The following is an 11,125-nucleotide window of genomic DNA, read 5'->3' on the forward strand; positions in this document are numbered from 1 at the left end:
TCTGTCCACCAATGGGAGCCTTCGGAAGGCCCAAGTCCCATTGTTGCCTAAAGATGATTTCACCGGGTTCTGAGCACTGGGCGTTCCAGGGCTGGTGCTTGTGGAGGGGCTCTGAGCTGATGGAAGGAAGGGACTCCATCTTGTGGCATCTCATGAGCATAGTTCTCTTCCATCAAATCGTGGTCCTCCCCACAATTGTCTGTTCCCAACTTCTTACGGTGAAGTCACAAAACAGTCCCCAGATTCGGGCCTCACACACTCATGGGCTTATATTTATGTTGTTGCTTGTTAGGAAGCCATTTCTGGGTATATTTTCCAGTGGAAAGTTGGGCAGTGAGCACAGTGAATATTAGACATGCGAGCCCTCAAAAGTTGGTGACCAAGGTGTGAGGGAAAACAAAGAAAGCTGTTCAGGGGAAGCAAGCAGTCAGATCCACCTTCTTTGACTCCTGCAGTCTCCCTTTTGCCTCCTCAACAAGGGCTGGAGGAAGTTTTCTCTCACTATCACCAGGCCACGTGGGAGCTCTCCCCTATGAGGTCCTGCAGCTCTTCCTAACTTCATCTCATCTCGGTCCTCCACATACCATTTCCCTCTTGGTTCGCTAGATTCCCCAAAGACCCTGTTGATTCACCTCTGGATTTTGGCTCAAGCTGTTCATTCACTCAGCAGTGCCTCTCCCACATTTCCACCAGTGAACACCTCCTTATGGTCCCAGGTGGTCAGCTATCCCTACTCTGGAAAACAGTCCCTTCAGCTGATTTCCCTCAACCTCATTATCTCCGGTTGGTAGAGACTTGGAGATTTGTCTAACCCAAGTCCTCTCATACGCTTGAGTCCTGATGGCACAACTTCCCTACTCAGTAACCCATCCCCCATGGTTCCATTGACTCAGGGACTTGCTTACCACCACCTGAGTCAGCTTGCTTCATTTATGAGCAGTTCAGATTGAAAGCCATCTCCTAAGGAAGGCTGGCTCAACCTCCCAGTAGGTTGTGCCAGTGGTCCTGACTTGGCCCCTTGTCAGTCTTCAGTTACTCCCATCTTTATCAGTAGCCAGAATGTTCCTTTATAGAATAGATGGGGTTACTCTGCTCAAACATCCCTTGACTTCCCCCTCTCACTCAGAGTGCTACCTGCAGGCTGCAGGCAGGTCCTGGAAATGCCTTAGTCTCTCACTCTGTGGTCCAGGTGTGCTCTCATTTACAGTGACTGATGAATATCTATTTTTCATTTAGGACCTGTGAAGAAGGCAAGGGAAGAAAGAGGTGGCTGCTGCTGCAGTGTTTGCCATTGATCCAGAGGTTTTCCAGTGGACCTCAGGTTCCTGCAGGCTGCCTGGGCCTGAGCCAGGGCGTGACCACACACAAGATGAGGAAGGGGAGCTCTGCCTGTTCTCTGTTGCTCACTTCTGATCAGCACACCCACATTCAGCTCATCAAAGTTTAGGAGGTGTGGTTTTGTATTCACAGTCATCAGAAAAAGAATGACATGAATTACAACACCCAACTTTTCAGATCTGAGAATGTTTGACATGCCAGGTGTCATGAGGAATCTGACTTCGTTCTCAGACATAGCCCAGAAAAGAAAAAGCAAAGTACTTTTGCACAAGGGTGTGCTACCAAATCAGGTCGGCAGAGCAATCACACCTGGGTTGGCAGTCCACATCCCTAATGCAGCTCTGACCCTTGACCTGATGAAACAAAATTAGTGGTACAATTTATGACTTTGGCTATAATTGAGGTATAATTGAGACTCTTCATTTCTGTCTAAAGTTTACTTAAAAATAGAATTTAATCCTTCTGCTAACCATTAATATATAGTGGTAGGATCATTGAATTCAAGAGCACTTGACTTTGGTTTGGTACGGACACAACAGTTAATATTGACTGATGTGTTACCTCCATTATGGACATAACAAAGGCACTAGACTGTGTTGGCTTTGAGTCCTTCTCCAGTAAGTATTATTCACTTTGGAAAATTAATATAGCCTCCCTTAATTTCTTTTGATTGGGAGAAAGATGGCATTGGGAGGCTTTATCCTAACATTTGGTGCTACATAATCTTACGGAACCAGGCTTTTAGCCCCGGCTTACTTGGTGGCATGTAGTCCCAGACCAGGGTTATTGCACAAGTCCCAGGATGTTTAAAGGTCTTTCATATCCAGCTTTTTATGCTGTTGTAACATGACTGCTTCAACTCTTTCCATCTGACTGATGTATAACGCTAACTTGTACTCTAGCCTCTATCCCCCTTATGCAAAATGTTTGGGAGTAGAAGTGTTTGAGATTTCCAAATATTTGCATGTATACAATGAGAGAGCTTCCTTATGGGTAGTCACTGCACAACATGAAACATTATATTTCTGATACACGTTGCTTGATATTTAGGATGGGGAGCATTTTTTTCTTCCATTATTGTTGTGTTGGCTGCAGTTGCGAGTCTTGAACTGAGGACCTTGCACATGCTAGGCAGGCACTGTGCCACTGAGTTACATGCCCAGCCTCCAATGTCTTATGCAGTATTTGTATACACCTTCTTTTTTCTGGTACTGGGGATGGAACCCAGGGGCACATAACTACGGCATCACATCCCCAGCTCCTTTAACTTTTATATTATATTTTGTGACAGGGTTCTCCTATGTTGCATAGGGCCTCACTCAATTGGCTGGTCTTCAACTACCAATTCTCCTGCCTTGTTTTGCTTTGCGGCTGAGATTACAGTCATGTGCCACCACACCGTGGACACCTTCTGTTGACTGTGATCTATCACATGATGGCGTATGTCGAATTTTCCCCTTATGTGATATTTGCAGAGTTATGAGTATTTCAGGTTCTTTTGTTAGCAATGGTGAAACTGCATAACATACTCCGGTGAGGAACTTCTATTGAAAACTTAAAGTAATATACTCTTGATTCACCTTCACTTGTCTATAGAAACATCAATCAACTTTAGCTTCACACTCAGTATGCTACATAATTTTCAATTATTTCTCTTATAATAATACATGAATAAATGCCCTTAAAGACCTTTGATACTAGTATACTTGGGTGTTAGATTTGATTGTACTAAAGCATACATGGTTTTACAGATGAAATACAGAGTTTCACATCAAAGCCATCAGCGCTGTCAAAAGTTTCAGTTTCTTCGAGACCGAATTGCAAAAGCTCCCCAACAATGGACTTATCTCCCTACCAAGAATTTCTGGCCTCGAAGGTAATATATACACTCTGGGATGATTGTGGGATTCTTTTAAATAACTCTTGTATGTTTTTTTACTTACCCCAAAATTCATCTAACATTTATTGAGTACTTCTTAGGGACACTTGTTAGGTATCATGGCATAATCCTGAAGAGTATCCTGTGAACATAAGTATTCTTGTGCTATTCCCATTTTACTAATGTGGAAAATTGCTAAGTCTGACCATCAGATAATTGGTTAAGACAAATCCAAGCCGACACACTATGACTGCAAAGCTTGCATTCTTAATCAGTATACCATCTGGTTTCTCCATTGATGTTTCCTGTGAGCTTCATTCATTCACTAAGTGCCTCATTAGACCACATAGTAAGCAGTGAGGATACCATGTAAGATGCAGGCTCACTTTCTTTCCTCAGAGCTATTATATTATAACGGAGAGGGCAGATAAGCAAACATGATACTGTGCAAATAGGGAAAATAAATTTTAAAAAAGCCTGCCCCCACTCCCCTGGTTCAAAGGGAAAAGAAATTTCCATTGATCTGTCCATTTATGGATTCCTTCTTCCTTTGAAAGCAAGGACTGAGAGGTGGTGGGCATAAAGCAGTACTGTAGTGAAGACTCAGATTTTAGACATCTGCATGGTTGAAAGCATCAATGATAAGAAGCGTAAACGTGAGGAGGGAGTGATCCTCTGCATCTGTTCTGTCAAGAAACATCCACGTTCTCCCATATTATATTTTGATTTACAATATAAGATCATATTTACAGATGGAAAAGTAAAGGTTCCGCTTACAATCCCAAAATAAAAGAAAAAGGTTTAAAAGGCATTGCTAGAGACAGGTCATGTAGATAGGTTCAGGGCTTTCTTTTCAGTTAATGGACCTAATCCCTTCAGAACACACAAGAAAAAATAAAAATACATTACCTATGTTTCATAAGAGACAAGAAACACATTCTCTCACAATCTCTATCTCTCTCTCTTTCTCTCTCTAGAGCTCTCTCTCTGTCTCTCAGTCTCTCTCTCTATATATCCTGCACACACACACACATGCACATGCATACAGAGATACCATCACCACCACAAAATCATGAAACCTGGCATTTCCTCTCAGGAAAATGCACATTTAATGTTTAGAGCAACTATGGTGAGTGGGTTTCTCATTTCCAAGGCAACGGGTTAAAGATTTTTGCATGATCCAGGCATTCTCTTCTTTAAACTCTAGCCCAATACTTCATAATCTTCTTTGTCTCTAGTTTAAGAACAATTTCCAGAAAGTATTCACGATGTTCCATGTGCTGAAATGCAGGAGTCTCTTCCCTTTTGGGCAACCATGGATCTCTTTTTGCTATGGATGTGTTCCTGGGTATAATTGTAGGAGGTACTCACCAGCCCTTACTCTAAGCAAATCTATAGACCAAGCAGATGATTCTGCACACACTAAAGCATCCAGCACATATATTTGAACAAGACAGGATTAGGGAAGTATACCCTGGGGTATGGTGGAAAGATCAGGAACTCTAATGTCAGGCAGATGCAAATTGGAGAAGTGGCTGAGGAACAACACAACAACAACAAAATATAAGATAATGGCATATGCCCTTGGATCCTTTCTCTTCATCAGTAAGAGAAGACTCATGATAGCCATGTTGCAGTGTTCTTGTATAAGAAACAATACAGAGATGACCACCGAAGATTCAATACATCATAGATATCCGCCATTCAGCCCATAGTGCGGTGTGGTTCATGGGCCTCATGATGACTTGATTGACCGGTGGCATAGCCATTGTGGACTGCCATTCCTGTGTGCCCTCAGCAACTGTCAATCTTGGGGCAATTGAACTTACCATCCTGCAGAACAGCACTGCCTTTGTGGACCTAGCACAGGGTCTTGTACACGTTTGAGCTTAAATCCTGGAAGGAGGGACGTGAGCTCGTCCACAAGTATTGATACCATGTGTCCCTTCAATGCCAACCTCCAGTTCTCATTGTATTGGTTAGACCTGTGCCACCAAGAAACAGGACAAGAACATTGCCCTCCTACCGGCAAATGAGACACAACAGACTGACTTTTCCAAAAATCTTTAATAACGTGACATCAAAGTGGGCCCTCTGCATCTACATGGCTGCAGGGTGGTTAGCTCCACTTTCTAATCATACGCTTCTTACATAAAGCTCCCACATTCCGTGAGTGGAGGCTACAGATATGAAGCCAAACTTGGCATTGAAAGAGTTCATTCCAGGGCCAGTGAGGGAATGGAATGGTAGTGGACATTCCTTTCAGGAAAGATGTCCAACGGGTAGGAGACAGTGCGTTCCAACATGGGAGGCATTTTGTAGAGGGGTGGGGCAAAGGGTATCTCTTGAAAGATGGGAATGGGGAATGGGGGTGTGGTGTGGCGCTGTGGTATCCGATGAGACGCGGGCTGCCCTGAGACCGCCAGAGCAGCTTTCATAGCTCCAGGGGTCTCTGCCCTGCGCATGCTGCCTCTGAGGCCATAACCCCTGGCTTCAGGGGTGGTTGACTCCCACAGACGATGTGGAATATGGTCTTTCATCTCACTGATGGTAACAGCTGTGGGAGGGCCTATTTGAATAGTTGCATCGATACCATGGCGTTTCTGCATATTGATCCAGTACAAGAGTGGACTGTAAATGAAGGTGGAAGCGTTCATCACTTCCACCCACTGCTGGGCACGCTTCTCCCGCCGCAGCTTCTTCCTCCAGTGAATTAACATAATGCAGCCGCCGATTACTACACAACACAGTCCAATGAGTCCAAAGTATAGCGAGACCCAGGCTGAGGCAGTAAAAGAAAGAAAAGAGGCAGCTGACTGACAATTCTGGCTGGGACCTGAACTGTTTCTCATTCCTCTCCTTGATTTGGCTCATTCATCAATCCATTCCCTCCCTCCCTCCTTACATACCTACCTCATCATTTTATTATTAGTTAAAGCTAGGTCTGCAGGGAGCCTAAGAATCCATGTTCACCTTGCAGAGATAAGGGAGACTAGGTCTAGAGGAAACGTGACCTGCTGAGACTCAGTCAGGACTTCTGGCTCCCAGTCCAGGACCCACAACATCCCTCAGACTGATCAACTAAACGTAAGGGCAAGGCCCTCAAGGAACCACTTGACAAGGGCACCAGTGTACCTATTCTGGTTGGTTAAAACATGATTTCTGCCTTCTAAACCTCCTTAGTATCCTAGAGGAGTCTGTCTCTTAACTATTTAGCACTCCACGCAGGCAGCCACCACCCCATGAATACAAAGCATCTTCCCTGAAAGTTTGTCCCCACACTCAAAGGACTGAAGGGATACTTACTGCCAGCAAGGCCCAGGTTTGCCATTTGAGGATCCATACCGTTGAGACTTGTTACCAGGCCCATGGCTCGGCAAAGAATCAACTGCCCCAAGAATCTGTCCACCAATGGGAGCCTTCGGAAGGCCCAAGTCCCATTGTTGCCTAAAGATGATTTCACCGGGTTCTGAGCACTGGGCGTTCCAGGGCTGGTGCTTGTGGAGGGGCTCTGAGCTGACAGAAGGAAGGGACTCCATCTTGTGGCATCTCATGAGCATAGTTCTCTTCCATCAAATCGTGGTCCTCCCCACAATTGTCTGTTCCCAACTTCTTACGGTGAAGTCACAAAACAGTCCCCAGATTCGGGCCTCACACACTCATGGGCTTATATTTATGTTGTTGCTTGTTAGGAAGCCATTTCTGGGTATATTTTCCAGTGGAAAGTTGGGCAGTGAGCACAGTGAATATTAGACATGCGAGCCCTCAAAAGTTGGTGACCAAGGTGTGAGGGAAAACAAAGAAAGCTGTTCAGGGGAAGCAAGCAGTCAGATCCACCTTCTTTGACTCCTGCAGTCTCCCTTTTGCCTCCTCAACAAGGGCTGGAGGAAGTTTTCTCTCACTATCACCAGGCCACGTGGGAGCTCTCCCCTATGAGGTCCTGCAGCTCTTCCTAACTTCATCTCATCTCGGTCCTCCACATACCATTTCCCTCTTGGTGCGCTAGATTCCCCAAAGACCCTGTTGATTCACCTCTGGATTTTGGCTCAAGCTGTTCATTCACTCAGCAGTGCCTCTCCCACATTTCCACCAGTGAACACCTCCTTATGGTCCCAGGTGGTCAGCTATCCCTACTCTGGGAAAACAGTCCCTTCAGCTGATTTCCCTCAACCTCATTATCTCCGGTTGGTAGAGACTTGGAGATTTGTCTAACCCAAGTCCTCTCATACGCTTGAGTCCTGATGGCACAACTTCGCTTCTCAGTAACCCATCCCCCATGGTTCCATTGACTCAGGGACTTGCTTACCACCACCTGAGTCAGCTTGCTTCATTTATGAGCAGTTCAGATTGAAAGCCATCTCCTAAGGAAGGCTGGCTCAACCTCCCAGTAGGTTGTGCCAGTGGTCCTGACTTGGCCCCTTGTCAGTCTTCAGTTACTCCCATCTTTATCAGTAGCCAGAATGTTCCTTTATAGAATAGATGGGGTTACTCTGCTCAAACATCCCTTGACTTCCCCCTCTCACTCAGAGTGCTACCTGCAGGCTGCAGGCAGTTCCTAGAAATGCCTTAGTCTCTCACTTTGTGGTCCAGGTGTGCTCTCATTTACAGTGACTGATGAATATCTATTTTTCATTTCAGGACCTGTGAAGAAGGCAAGGGAAGAAAGAGGTGGCTGCTGCTGCAGTGTTTGCCATTGATCCAGAGGTTTTCCAGTGGACCTCAGGTTCCTGCAGGCTGCCTGGGCCTGAGCCAGGGCGTGACCACACACAAGATGAGGAATGGGAGTTCTGCCTGTTCTCTGTTGCTCACTTCTGATCAGCACACCCACATTCAGTTCATCAAAGTTTAGGAGGTGTGGTTTTGTTTTCACAGTCATCAGAAAAAGGATGACATGAGTTACAACACCAACTTTTCAGATCTGAGAATGTTTGACATGCCAGGTGTCATGAGGAATCTGATTCATTCTCAGACATAGCCCAGAAAAGAAAAAGCAAACTACTTTTGCACAAGGGTGTGCTACTGTCGGGGTTTCGGCCGGACCCCTGGCCCTAGGTGGAGCCTGGCCAAGATGGCGCCTGGCAAGCTGCCAGTGAGGTTGAAAAACTGCTATTCTGCATGTATACAACTAACTTCACCTTGAGGAAGTCTCAGTAATTGGTCAGGGCCTCTGCATGATTCTTGCGTGATTCTTAGGTGCTTCAAGTTATACCCATATACGTCTATCTTCTCCCCACATATCATGAATATTCTAATTAGTTGATATAACCTATATAAGTGACAATAACTTCCCAAAAGGGGAAGAAATAAAAAGAAGAATCAGCTGTTAATAAAGAAGCTTGCCACCCATCACGTCTCCGGGTCGTTCTTGCTGGCGAGAGCGACAAGTGGTGCTGAACCCCGGGAATCTTACGTGCCACGGAGAGGTGAGTGAGGTGAGCAACGATCCGTGAAAGTGTGCACCCAGATCTGTCAGTGGACAGGGAAGTTTCCTAGAGACGAGAATACTGTGATTGCGATAAAGTTCCTAGGAACGAGAGGTTAAAGTTTCCTCAAAAAAATGGGGAACGAGGTTGCTAGATGTAGAATGGAAGGTCCCTTGAAAGAAATTCTTAAAGCTAACGGCACTTCCTTAAAGACAAACTGCTTGGGCATTTTTAAAGCAGGTAGAGGAGATTTCACCTTGGTTTCTGGAAGAAGGATTGTTAACTATCCCACAGTGGGAACACCCGGGGGAAGATTTAAAGCGCTGTCCGGTAACGCTCCCAGGGACGTTAGCAGTTTGGTCATTAGTCAGAACTTGTTTGCGTTCCCCTCGGGAGGCTTTACAAAAGGCAGTTGCGCAGGGAGAGGAAGTGTTAGAAAAGGTAAAAGAAGAGTCACAAAAGGGCTCTGTTAGCACTCAGTCAGATTCTGATGAGAGCGAAGAGGGACTCTCAGAAATGGAGTTAAATAAAATTAGTGAAGAAACAAAGTGTTCTCAAGCTGGTTCAATTAGTCAACAGGCATTAAGGGAATTGGAGGGCATAGGGCAGCAGCTAGAAGACAAAAAAAAAGGCGTTACAAAAAAAAGAGTTACTCAAAAGAGTTGAGCTTACAAAAATATGCAGTGGCGCATTGGAAAAAAAAAAAAAGGAGAAAGTACAAATAAAACCACAAATAGAGCACAAAGAGAAAAATCAGTTTAGGGGAGGGTCCCCCTAGGCAGAGAGCTCAGCAGCTCCATTCCTTAAAAGTAGTAAAAAATAATGTTTTGTGATTTTCTGCATTCAAACCTAACCTGATTTCTCAACCAGGTAAAAAAGGGGTTAAAAAGTAAAGTCCTGGGTGATCCTCCCTCCCCCTGCCACATTGGAATGTGACTACAGCGTCTCAAGGAGAAAAGGGGGGTAACCTAAAGATAAGAAGAAAAGAAGAAAAAAAGTGTCCATTTTAAATTCCTGGGCCGCTGCATAAAACTGACTTATTCTTCAGGATTCTTGTTTTGTTTTGTTTTTTTTCTTTAATGCTGTATTTTTGAGCTCATAATTTTAATCCTACATACCTAGGTTAATGATTTTATTTTTGATCAGTTCTATTTTTTATTCAACTGAAGTTTTTTAAACAGCTGTTTCATTGCAATGAACATTCACCTATAAATTACAAGGCCTTTGATTTTGTGTTATTTGTATGTCGTACTGTCTGGTGTTATGTCTTATCTGCATCAAAACTGAGCGCTCTTAAAATTAAAATTTAAAAATGGATCCAAATACTTTTATTCACGTGATTTAAAAGGGTTCAATTTAAATTGGGTAAACTAATAAAAGTAAAATATTTTTAAAAATAACTTGCAAGTTTCCAGGTGGTCAAACTAATGAAATGTTAATGTTAAACAATGTCTAATATCAATTGCTTCTAGGACTTTTCTTCAGCAGGAAAGAGGCAACGGATCCTGTTCAGGACACTTGTCTGATATCTTGGTTTTTATAAAATAAATAAATTGGAGTTAACATGTATGGGATTACTCAAATGTGTTTGTAGAGACGTCTGGTTAATTTACAAAGTTGAAATGCTAATTGTTAAATAACATCAAGTACTTTTAACTCCTCAAATTCCATGGGGTATCATACTTAAACATTATTGGTGTTTTCATAGGTTGGTAAATAAAAGGGTTTACAATTACTTTATGTCCTCACTAAACTAGAAACAAGGTTACTAAGAGTTATGTCCTAACAAGTGGAATTCTACATATAAAGGGTCCCAAAAGTTTCAACTGTGTTTCAATTAAGGGTACTATAAACAACAAAATATTTAATCTTATTAAAATAGGGTGATTTATCTAAATTCAAAAATTTCATAAGAGTTGCTTCAGAATGTGAACAAAAAGGGGTCGACAGATAAAAAAGAAAAAATAAAAGGTTCTGGGTTTAAAAATGTATTTAATAAAAAGGAAAAGAAAATGTTTCTGGATAAGAAAGTCTGTGTGTAATAAAGGACAAGTTTCAACAAGTCTATGTGTAACTAAGTTGGTTGTATGTATGTAAATCAGCTAAAGCTATTTAAGGTTTTTCCTAAGGTGAAATACTAATGTTCTGATATAAGCCAAAGTTTAATCTATATGGTAAATGACATGGTAAAATGACAAGGATTTCTTAGAAACACCAATTCATTCTTAACTTTGTGTCTCTTAAGTTTTATTCTTTAGAACAATTGTCTTAAAAATAGGGGTTTATACAATTATGGTTAAGCAACTGTCAAAGATTGTACTACGTTATAAAGTCTAAATTTTTCTTTAAAAACTAAAATTGGTAAGAACCAATTCCTCACTAAAATTAAAATAACTCTAACCACAGATGTACCTTATAACCCACAAAAACAAGGTATTGTTGAACATACACATCTCACCCTCAAAAATGTTCTTTATAAACAAAA

General features: G+C 42.9%; 1 long non-coding RNA gene across 1 annotated transcript; it reads left to right on the forward strand.

The window, feature by feature from the left end:
• The first annotated feature begins 1,413 nt into the window (after nt 1–1,413).
• Nucleotides 1,414–7,909, forward strand: LOC124974606 (uncharacterized). Its single transcript, XR_007106803.1, has 3 exons — nt 1,414–1,450; nt 3,090–3,214; nt 7,856–7,909. It is a non-coding gene; the product is annotated as an uncharacterized LOC124974606 (long non-coding RNA).
• Nucleotides 7,910–11,125: the final 3,216 nt, after the last annotated feature.

The sequence above is a fragment of the Sciurus carolinensis genome, unplaced genomic scaffold (genome assembly GCF_902686445.1).
Source record: "Sciurus carolinensis unplaced genomic scaffold, mSciCar1.2, whole genome shotgun sequence".
NCBI lineage: Eukaryota > Metazoa > Chordata > Mammalia > Rodentia > Sciuridae > Sciurus > Sciurus carolinensis.